Here is a 10,167-nt window from a genome sequence, read left to right on the forward strand (position 1 = left end):
TTGGCTGCAGTGCGTCAATTGATGTTCTACCCACCACACGACGATCACTGGCACCAAGGCAGAAACAGCTTTCATCAGAAGACTGAATAAATCTCCAACCTGATCTCCAATGCTCTCTCGCTTGACACCATTAAAGTTGGAATTGGTGGTGGTTTGGGGTCGGTTGAATGCAAGCTACAGGGTATCTGGCTAGTGGCTTTCCTTGAAGTAGCCGATTTGTAACAGTCCGTTGTGTCACTGTGGCGCCATCTGCTGCTCAAATTGCTGCTGCAGATGCAGTACGATGCGCCAGAGCCATAAGACGAACGCGATGGTCTTTCCTCTAGGTAGTGACACGCGATCACTCGGAGCCCGTACTTTTTTCCACCATTACACTCTCGTTACAACCGCTGCGAGCAGTCATGTACAGTGGCTACATTGGTGACAAGTTTCCCTGCAGTTTCGTAGAATGAACATGCAGCTTCCCGTAGCCCTGTTACACGACCTTGTAAAACTCAGTGAGTTGCTGATAATGGCGTCTTTGTCACCTTAAAGGCATTATTCACTACACTCAACTCACCAGGTCCCATCTCGAAGCAAACTAACTTTTACGACCGTTAGAGCACCTATTTAAAGCAAATCTGATTTGCATTCTCATAGTGGTGGGCCGGCCGCGGTGGTCTAGCGGTTCTAGGCGCTCAGTCAGGAACCGCGGACTGCTACGGTCGCAGGTTCGTATCCTGCCTCGGGCATGTATGTGTGTGATGTCCTTAGGTTAGTTAGGTTTAAGTAGTTCTAAGTTCTAGGGGACTGATGACCACAGATGTTAAGTCCCATAGTGCTCAGAGCCATTTGAACCATTTTTTCATAGTGGTGCTGGTAGCGCATATTTTGTGGACACTGTATTTGCTTTACTGTTAGTAAACATTTTTCAAGAACTGAATAGTTGTAGAATTACTAAACTATGTACATGTCATTGTCAGTTTATGTGTGTTACATCTGTAAGAATTTTTTTGATAATGGAAAAAATTGGCAGTGGAAGCTCAGAAGTTATTTTCTGTTTGACTTCCATTCACCAGTTGGTAGTATTTTAGCATTTAAGTTCTTTCTTACATTGTTCATCTTCATAAGAAATTAATAAAAAAGAAAAGTAATGCTTACCACAAACTGATCTATCAGAAATCTGTATGTACGAAACCATACAGCCGAATGTTAAACGCTGTCATTATGCACCTTAAGTTCGTTTAGGTAGCGTCTGAACACATTTCCTACCTCTGGTATTGGTCCTTTAGTTGATCAGGGATTTATGACGAGATGGAATAACTGCTGAGGCTCGGTGCATGCTTTCACATAACTGTTGATGGATAATTGCTGGTTCACAAGCCTAGAGTACATTGTCAATGCCTAAGCCAAAAAATATCTTTCTTTTACAGAATCATTTGGCAAGGGTGTGAAGGAAGTAGAAATTCTGGCTACTAATTTAATTTATTAGTTATTATACGAACGTTTCGCAGTGTATTTACCTTCTGCGCTATTTTCATGTATGATTCTAGGGCTGTATCATCTAATACAATTGCGTCGTGAAGATATGATATGAATTAGTCCGTCCTCTATATTCAGACTGATAATACACACCTACGCAGCAGTGATTGTTCAGAACACTTACGAATCGGATGTTCAAAGCACTGATGGTAGGAAAATCAAGACAACAATAACGCACCGTTCTGCAGGACGAATTTTTTTTCCTTTCCTTTTACAGCGGCGTTGGTGAAATGGTCAACAATTGATGACTCACTGTCCTGCGCGATCAACGGCGTTCCGTATAACATGAGGTGTTCATTTTAGGTGCAATAGTAAAAGATAAACCATTATTTCAATATTATTGGTAATTTACAAGGGGTTTCTTATTCCTGCAGTGTTACCTACTATTAAGTTGTTTTGTTAAGTTCAGGTTACGTAACAATTTTATTTAACTTTTTTTGCAGAATGGATGCATATGAAAGAGATTCTGTAAGAATTAGAATGTTGCTTGCTGAGGTTTTCACAGAATGTGATCATGAAGGTGACTATGGTGACGACTGTGAAGAAAGTGTAGATAAGGTGGAAGAGCAAGCTGAAAATTCTGATCCAGATCAAGAGGCATGTGATGGCGATGACACTATTGACAACATCACAAACCGTTTGGTGTATGCTGGAGAAGATCAGGTCACGAAATGGAATACAAATGTAGTCCAAAAAATGGTAGAACCAGGTCCGAAAAAATAATAACCCATCTTCCTGGTGTAAAGCCTACTGTAAAACATCTGAAAACGTCAACTGATATTTGGAAACACTTTTTTACTGATGATATTATCAGATGGATAGTAGAAAACATGAACGTATTTATGGAGTCCCGCTTCTAGGCTCTTCAGTCTGGAACCGCGCGACCGCTATGGGCGCAGATTCGAATCCTACCTCGGGCATGGATGTGTGTGATATCCTTAGGTTAGATAGGTTTAAGTAGTTCAAGGGGACTGACGACCGCAGATGTTAAGTTCCATAGTGCTCAGACCCATTTGAACCATTTTTTATCGAGTCCCGAAGAGGTAGCCGGCCGGGGTGGCCGAGCGGTTCTAGGCGCTACAGTCTGGAACCGCGCGACTACTACGGTCGCAGGTTGGAATCCTGCCTCGGGCATGGATGTGTGTGATGTCCTTAGGTTAGTTAGGTTTAAGTAGTTCTAAATTCTAGGGGACTGATGACCTCAGAAGTTAAGTCCCATAGTGCTCAGAACCATTTGAACCATTTTGAACCGGAGAAGTAAATTTTATACGCTACGACTGCAAATGAAATTCAAACTCTAATGGAATTGCTGTATTTGGTTGGAATGATGAAGGGTAACTAAAGTAAGACGATCTATGGATCATTGATGGCACACTGATAGAAATGTTCAAATTCACCATGTCACTGTCTGGATTACACTTCTTTCTCAAATGTCTGTCGCTTTGAAGACAAGGTAACAAGAGAAGTAAGACTGAAATATGGCAAGCTAGATCCAATAAGAAGCATTTTTGACATGTTTGTCCTGAACTGCAAAACAGTATATACTCCCTTAGAATACCTCACAATCGATGAAGAGTTAGAGGCATTTCGAGGCAACTGTGGGTTTGGGTAGTGTATACTCGAAAAGCCGAGCCACTACGGAATAAAATTATTTGCCCTTTCTGACGCTTGAAGGAATTATACTATAGATAATATGGAAGTATGTATTGAAGCCAACCACACGATCTATATTATGTAATACATACTCCAGCTATTGTTGTTCGGAGTCTGTGTTCCTCCGTCAGGAATATCACAGTGAATAACAGGTTTACAAGTCTTCATTTGGTTGCTCAGAAATGATTTTCCGTTAACTCTATGAGGAACCATACGAAGAAACAAAAAGGATTTGCACTTGAACTCACGAAGCCAAGTCAGCATCAAGTTGGCTCGAATTTATTTGTCCTCAGAAAATCTTGCACTCTTGTATCATATATTCGTAACAAAGGTAACAAAGTTTTATTAGCATCCAGTCTTCACCATGATGACAGTGTTCACGAAGGGACGAGAAAATCAGAAATTATAGACATATATAAAAAGACGAAAAGGTGCATAGACATGAGTGACATGTAGTGTGCTGTTTACAACTACGCAAGACAAACTCGCCGATGACCTGTGGTCACAGTTTATTCTGAATGCTGATGATATTAGTTCGGTAGTGATTCATGCTGCTAACAACCCAGACAGCTGCACTTTACGAGGAGATTTTCTGCGTCAGCTGTCTTACGAACTTGTTACAGAACGTAGGCGAGTCCGAGCAGCCATGAGTAACACATTGTCTAATATTCCTTCAAGAATTTGGTAAATTTTGCAAACTGAAGCGAAAGCAAGGCACACCGAATATCCTAATAACAGAGAGGACACTGCGTCTACTTCGACAGAAGAAAGAAGAGACCTACCAGGTACAGTTGCTGCAAATGGAGTAAATATCTCTGTTTGGAAAATGCAAGTGTTATTTGTTCAGAACGTTTAAAAACGGAAGACTGTGACGGAACTGTATAAACTGAAGAATTGACGTAACCAATGTGTGCCTCTCGCCCTGTTTACGATATTATTATACATCTTTTTATATCAAGAAACAAATGTTGTAACATATTCGGAAACTTATAGTTTTAGGGGAAATGGACAGAATTAACAGCTTTATAAAAGTCATGTACGTAGCGCATTAAAATTGAACATAGTAAATTGCATATTCTCAATTTCTTTGTTGAGTTTTACTTATAAATCTACACTCCTGGAAATTGAAATAAGAACACCGTGAATTCATTGTCCCAGGAAGGGGAAACTTTATTGACACATTCCTGGGGTCAGATACATCACATGATCACACTGACAGAACCACAGGCACATAGACACAGGCAACAGAGCATGCACAATGTCGGCACTAGTACAGTGTATATCCACCTTTCGCAGCAATGCAGGCTGCTATTCTCCCATGGAGACGATCGTAGAGATGCTGGATGTAGTCCTGTGGAACGGCTTGCCATGCCATTTCCACCTGGCGCCTCAGTTGGACCAGCGTTCGTGCTGGACGTGCAGACCGCGTGAGACGACGCTTCATCCAGTCCCAAACATGCTCAATGGGGGACAGATCCGGAGATCTTGCTGGCCAGGGTAGTTGACTTACACCTTCTAGAGCACGTTGGGTGGCACGGGATACATGCGGACGTGCATTGTCCTGTTGGAACAGCAAGTTCCCTTGCCGGTCTAGGAATGGTAGAACGATGGGTTCGATGACAGTTTGGATGTACCGTGCACTATTCAGTGTCCTCTCGACGATCACCAGTGGTGTACGGCCAGTGTAGGAGATCGCTCCCCACACCATGATGCCGGGTGTTCATCTACATCTACATCTACATTGATACTCCGCAAGCCACCCAACGGTGTGTGGCGGAGGGCACTTTACGTGCCACTGTCATTACCTCCCTTTCCTGTTCCAGTCGCGTATGGTTCGCGGGAAGAACGACTGTCTGAAAGCCTCCGTGCGCGCTCTAATCTCTCTAATTTTACATTCGTGATCTCCTCGGGAAGTATATGTAGGGGGAAGCAATATATTCGATACCTCATCCAGAAACGCACCCTCTCGAAACCTGGCGAGCAAGCTACACCGCGATGCAGAGCGCCTCTCTTGCAGAGTCTGCCACTTGAGTTTATTAAACATCTCCGTAACGCTATCACGGTTACCAAATAACCCAGTGACGAAACGCGCCGCTCTTCTTTGGATCTTCTCTATCTCCTCCGTCAACCCGACCTGGTACGGATCCCACACTGATGAGCCCTGTGTGCCTCGGTCGTATGCAGTCCTGATTGTGGCGCTCACCTGCACGGCGCCAAACACGCATACGACCATCATTGGCACCAAGGCAGAAGCGACTCTCATCGCTGAAGACGACACGTCTCCATTCGTCCCTCCATTCACGCCTGTCGCGACACCACTGGAGGCGGGCTGCACGATGTTGGGGCGTGAGCGGAAGACGGCCTAACGGTGTGCGGGACCGTAGCCCAGCTTCATGGAGACGGTTGCGAATGGTCCTCGCCGATACCCCAGGAGCAACAGTGTCCCTAATTTGCTGGGAAGTGGCGGTGCGGTCCCCTACGGCACTGCGTAGGATCCTACGGTCTTGGCGTGCATCCGTTCGTCGCTGCGGTCCGGTCCCAGGTCGACGGGCACGTGCACCTTCCGCCGACCACTGGCGACAACATCGATGTACTGTGGAGACCTCACGCCCCACGTGTTGAGCAATTCGGCGGTACGTCCACCCGGCCTCCCGCATGCCCTTTATACGCCCTCGCTCAAAGTCCGTCAACTGCACATACGGTTCACGTCCACGCTGTCGCGGCATGCTACCAGTGTTAAAGACTGCGATGGAGCTCCGTATGCCACGGCAAACTGGCTGACACTGACGGCGGCGGTGCACAAATGCTGCGCAGCTAGCGCCATTCGACGGCCAACACCGCGGTTCCTGGTGTGTCCGCTGTGCCGTGCGTGTGATCATTGCTTGTACAGCCCTCTCGCAGTGTCCGGAGCAAGTATGGTGGGTCTGACACACCGGTGTCAATGTGTTCTTTTTTCCATTTCCAGGAGTGTATATTTATCGCCATCAGGTCTGACAGTTGGGAGCGCCTACTGACGGTACAACACATGACGCGACTGCTGCTGTAAGATGCTTATGTGCATCACAGACGGCGTACAGAAGTTCTATGACCATAATTGTAATGAGCGTTGGTCTCACATGAGCACAAATCTTGGCATTTCTAGTGTAGGGTTTCCCAAATTGTGTTCTGAGGAACAATGGAGTTCCGAAAGAGGTGAATAAATGCTCTGGGAAAAACTATGAAGTACGTGGCGTTTTTATAACATTTTTTCTTATTTTTTAAAACGTTTGTTATAATTTTTCTGCTATTAGCTGTGATATACACTGATAAGCCGAAATATTATGAGCACTGCCGACAACAGGGTTGGATGCCGCCTGGTGGTGTTGTGGGAACGTGCCAAGGTAACGAAAGTATGTAAGTGAAGGAGACACCGTGCCGAAGACATGAGCTGCAAGTGGTGAAACGCATTGAGACAAGCGACTTCTGACGAAGGGCAGATTGCTATTACGCAGAGTCTGTGAAGGAGTATCTCGAAAACGGCGAAGTTAGTCAAATATTCACTTGCTACTGTCGTGTACATCTACGGAAAGAGGTAGAAGGACAGTGAAACTACCAGTTGGCGATAAATGCTTGGACGTCTACGACACTCCACAGAACGTGGGGTTTGGAGGCTTGCCTGCTCCGTAAAGAAGGGTGGATGGCGATGTGTGGCGTCTCTACAGAGAGAGCACAGTGCCGGTGCACGGACAAGTTTTTAATAGCACACCGTTCATCGTACATTGTTGAACAAGGAGCTCCGCAGCAGGACACACGTACGCGTTCACATGTTGACCCAACGACATCGTCAATTACGATTGTAGTGTCCACGGTACCATCGAGATTCGGCCGTCAATCAATGGAAACGTGTCGGCTCTTCGGCTGAATTACGTTTTTGCTACGCTAGGTCGATGGTCGAGTCCACAAACGCCGTCATCGGGCCGAAGGGCAGCTCCAAACGTGCAGCGCGGCATGGACGCAGATTGGTGGCAGCAGTACTATGCTATGCTCTTCCAGGAGACCTTTGATAGTAATCGCACACACTTTGAAATTTGCGAATCAACAGCATCTCTTCAAGCTTAATGTCTTCCCCGAAGTCGATGTTATCTTCTAGCAGAATAATTATCCTTGTTTCGGAGCCAGAACCGTGCCACAGTGGTTTGAGGAGCGTTATAGTGAACTCACGTTCTTGTCTCGGCGACCAAAATCGACTGATGTAAATCGTATGGAACCCATCTGTATCTCCATCACTGCTTACTTACGCGAATTACATGACCTGTGCGTAGACCTCCACAAACCTAACAACAAACGGTCGGAGCCATGATACGCAGAATGAGTCCTGTATTTCGTTTCAAAGAAGGACAAATAAGTTATTAAGCAGACGGCCATTATGTTTCGACTCATCAGTGTAAAACTGAAAACTGGAGTAATCACTGAGTATAGCAAACTTCTCTAATTTCTTATTAAATTTTCCTAATCTTATTTACCTTAAAAGTAAACAACGGAGGCCATTAAAGTACCAGGGTTCATAAAGTGTATCGACAGAGGAAAAGTTTGGGAACTCCATACCGAGTGGAACATACACAAACATTTCATACTGGACTTATAAAACTATGAATATAACCGCTACAGAACCGACAATTAGACAAGACTACAGTCTATTGTTGGTGTTCAAGTTGAGTGAAGTGGGCACCAAAGTTGAATGAACGTCGGAATTTAAATAAATATGAACAACGGCCGCAAAGTCACACTACAAGTGCGCATGTGGGTGACTCTGAACACAGCAATGATGTCCGAACAATGCTAGCTAGCAAACTGGATAAAAACAACTCGTAAGAGCCGCCAGCAACCTCAGAAGACAGCAATAATAATAATAATAATAATAATTAGACAGCAGCAATGAAATTTGAATTTCAGGAAGATAATTATGTGAGATGTTTTCTGATAGTGGCTTTATGACTGGTACATTTATTGCTGTCATGTAGTGCCTTGGATGGCGTGTTGAAGATACTGGGTCTGGTGTTCCCGCTGAGCCAGATGCTAGAGCAAACAAGACTACATCCTCGGATGTCGTGCGTACAAAAATTAAAAGTATTCGTCCTGGAAGAAGACTGTAAAATATCACTCCGCCTGAATATTCCATCCTCCTGCGAAATTCATTTCAGTCGATACTGAAGTATAACATTAGGCCTTGAAATACAAATTTTTAAAGTAAATGAGACAAGACGCGAGTAAAACTAGAGTGACAAGAGACAAGCTTACTTGTGAAATTATCTGTTCCCATTGGGGACTTGGCAGCGTCTCAACATATTTCTTAAAATACGATGTTACGAGAGAGAGAGAGAGAGAGAGAGAGAGAGAGAGAGAGAGAGAGAGAGAGAGAGAGAGACAGAGAGGAAACAGCGTGTTTGGTCCAGTAGCGTAGTTCCTTGAAACATTCTCTATAATCGGTCGCTCGCCTTGACCCCATCACACACGGGCGATTTCAAGCGCTGTTAACCAGTATTAACAAATGTTACTGCGTCTGGAAGTTCTGCTATTGAGAAGAAATTATTATGTTCAGCAACAGCCGCTTCTGATCACTGTATCCCGAAAAATACTTGCAGAAAAATAAGTTAAAGAAAGTGGGAATTGTAATGTGTTAAATTTGTTTTATTAAACTTGTCTGAAACGCATTTCCTTGGCAACTGTAGGTTACTTTACAGAATATATTGCGTTATTCACTAACACCTTGCCAGTGTGCTACTGAATTGTCGTTTATTAGTCTTGAATTCCTTTTTCATTCAGTAGTCTTTTACTACGTACATTACTTATTTTGCAAATCACCATGTGTCTATACAAATTTTATCAATAGTAGCACTGTAGCAGTGATAATTCTTGTTATAATTTGCATGAGGGAGAGATGGGTTACATGAAATGGCAAAGCTGTGTAATAGATTTGCTCTAAACTTTTAAATTCAAATGTCCATTTAATATTACGTACTTCATTCTGTTTAGAAGTTAAAACCTTGAATAATAGGTGTTGAGCCGTGGCGGCTCGGGTTTGATCTATCGAACGTACCGCGTATAATATTATCGCTGTATCGCGGAGGAAAGTAGAAGTGGCGCCCCCTCGTGGGGGAAGTCGGCGAGGCACCTGTGACAGCGGAGTGGTTGGATTTTGGAGGGCGAGCTGAAACAGTGAGATAAGCAGTAGTGCGCGGAGCGTGAAGCCGTGTCTGCCGACAAGAGGAAAGTTTGCCACGTTACCTGGTTGTGTTTAGGCGTTTGCGGCGGACTTGGTGGGTAGAGACGCCGATGCTGCCGGGAATATGCTGCTTCCTTGTTTATGATGGATTTACCGTTTGCTTCTGGTGACTACATTCTCGTCTCTATGGCTCTGTGACTGATGTGATGCCATTGCGAGCACAGTTGGTTTGGATATAAGCAGCATTTTGTTCTCAGTGTCCATCGTTCTGGCGATTAGTGAGTGTGCTTGCCGTTGTGTATTTATTGAGCAGTTTGCTTTGGACGCTTGACCTTACTATTAGGAGTCCATATCGTAAGGCCGCGTTTATCAGGTGAGGACTTGTGTACTGCACTTGAAAACTTAGTTGTTGTCAGTCACTGAATTGCTCAATGCATTCATACTTCTCTGCTTAAGTGTTGTTTTACGCCCCTCTGAATGGGAAAATGATAAAGGGCCTTTCTATTACTGTCCTTCTCGTGTTCCACTGACTTGGTTGTGTTTTTCAGCCACGTAATTTGTTTCTGATTAATGTTTCCCTGTGACATTGAGTGTTAATCTTGTAACGAACACTGTTTTAGATATTTTAATCAGTGTGTTGCAGGACATATCCTATTTGTGCCTCGCAAGTGGAGAGCGGAGGCGGTTTATTGGCCATGATGATGTGTTGGTAGATCCATTTCACGAGTCCAGACCAGTCACCCGGAGATTTAGAAGTTGTATGTTGTGTTAAGTTAATATTCCTTATCTTA

The sequence above is a fragment of the Schistocerca serialis genome, chromosome 6 (genome assembly GCF_023864345.2).
Source record: "Schistocerca serialis cubense isolate TAMUIC-IGC-003099 chromosome 6, iqSchSeri2.2, whole genome shotgun sequence".
Classification (NCBI taxonomy): domain Eukaryota; kingdom Metazoa; phylum Arthropoda; class Insecta; order Orthoptera; family Acrididae; genus Schistocerca; species Schistocerca serialis.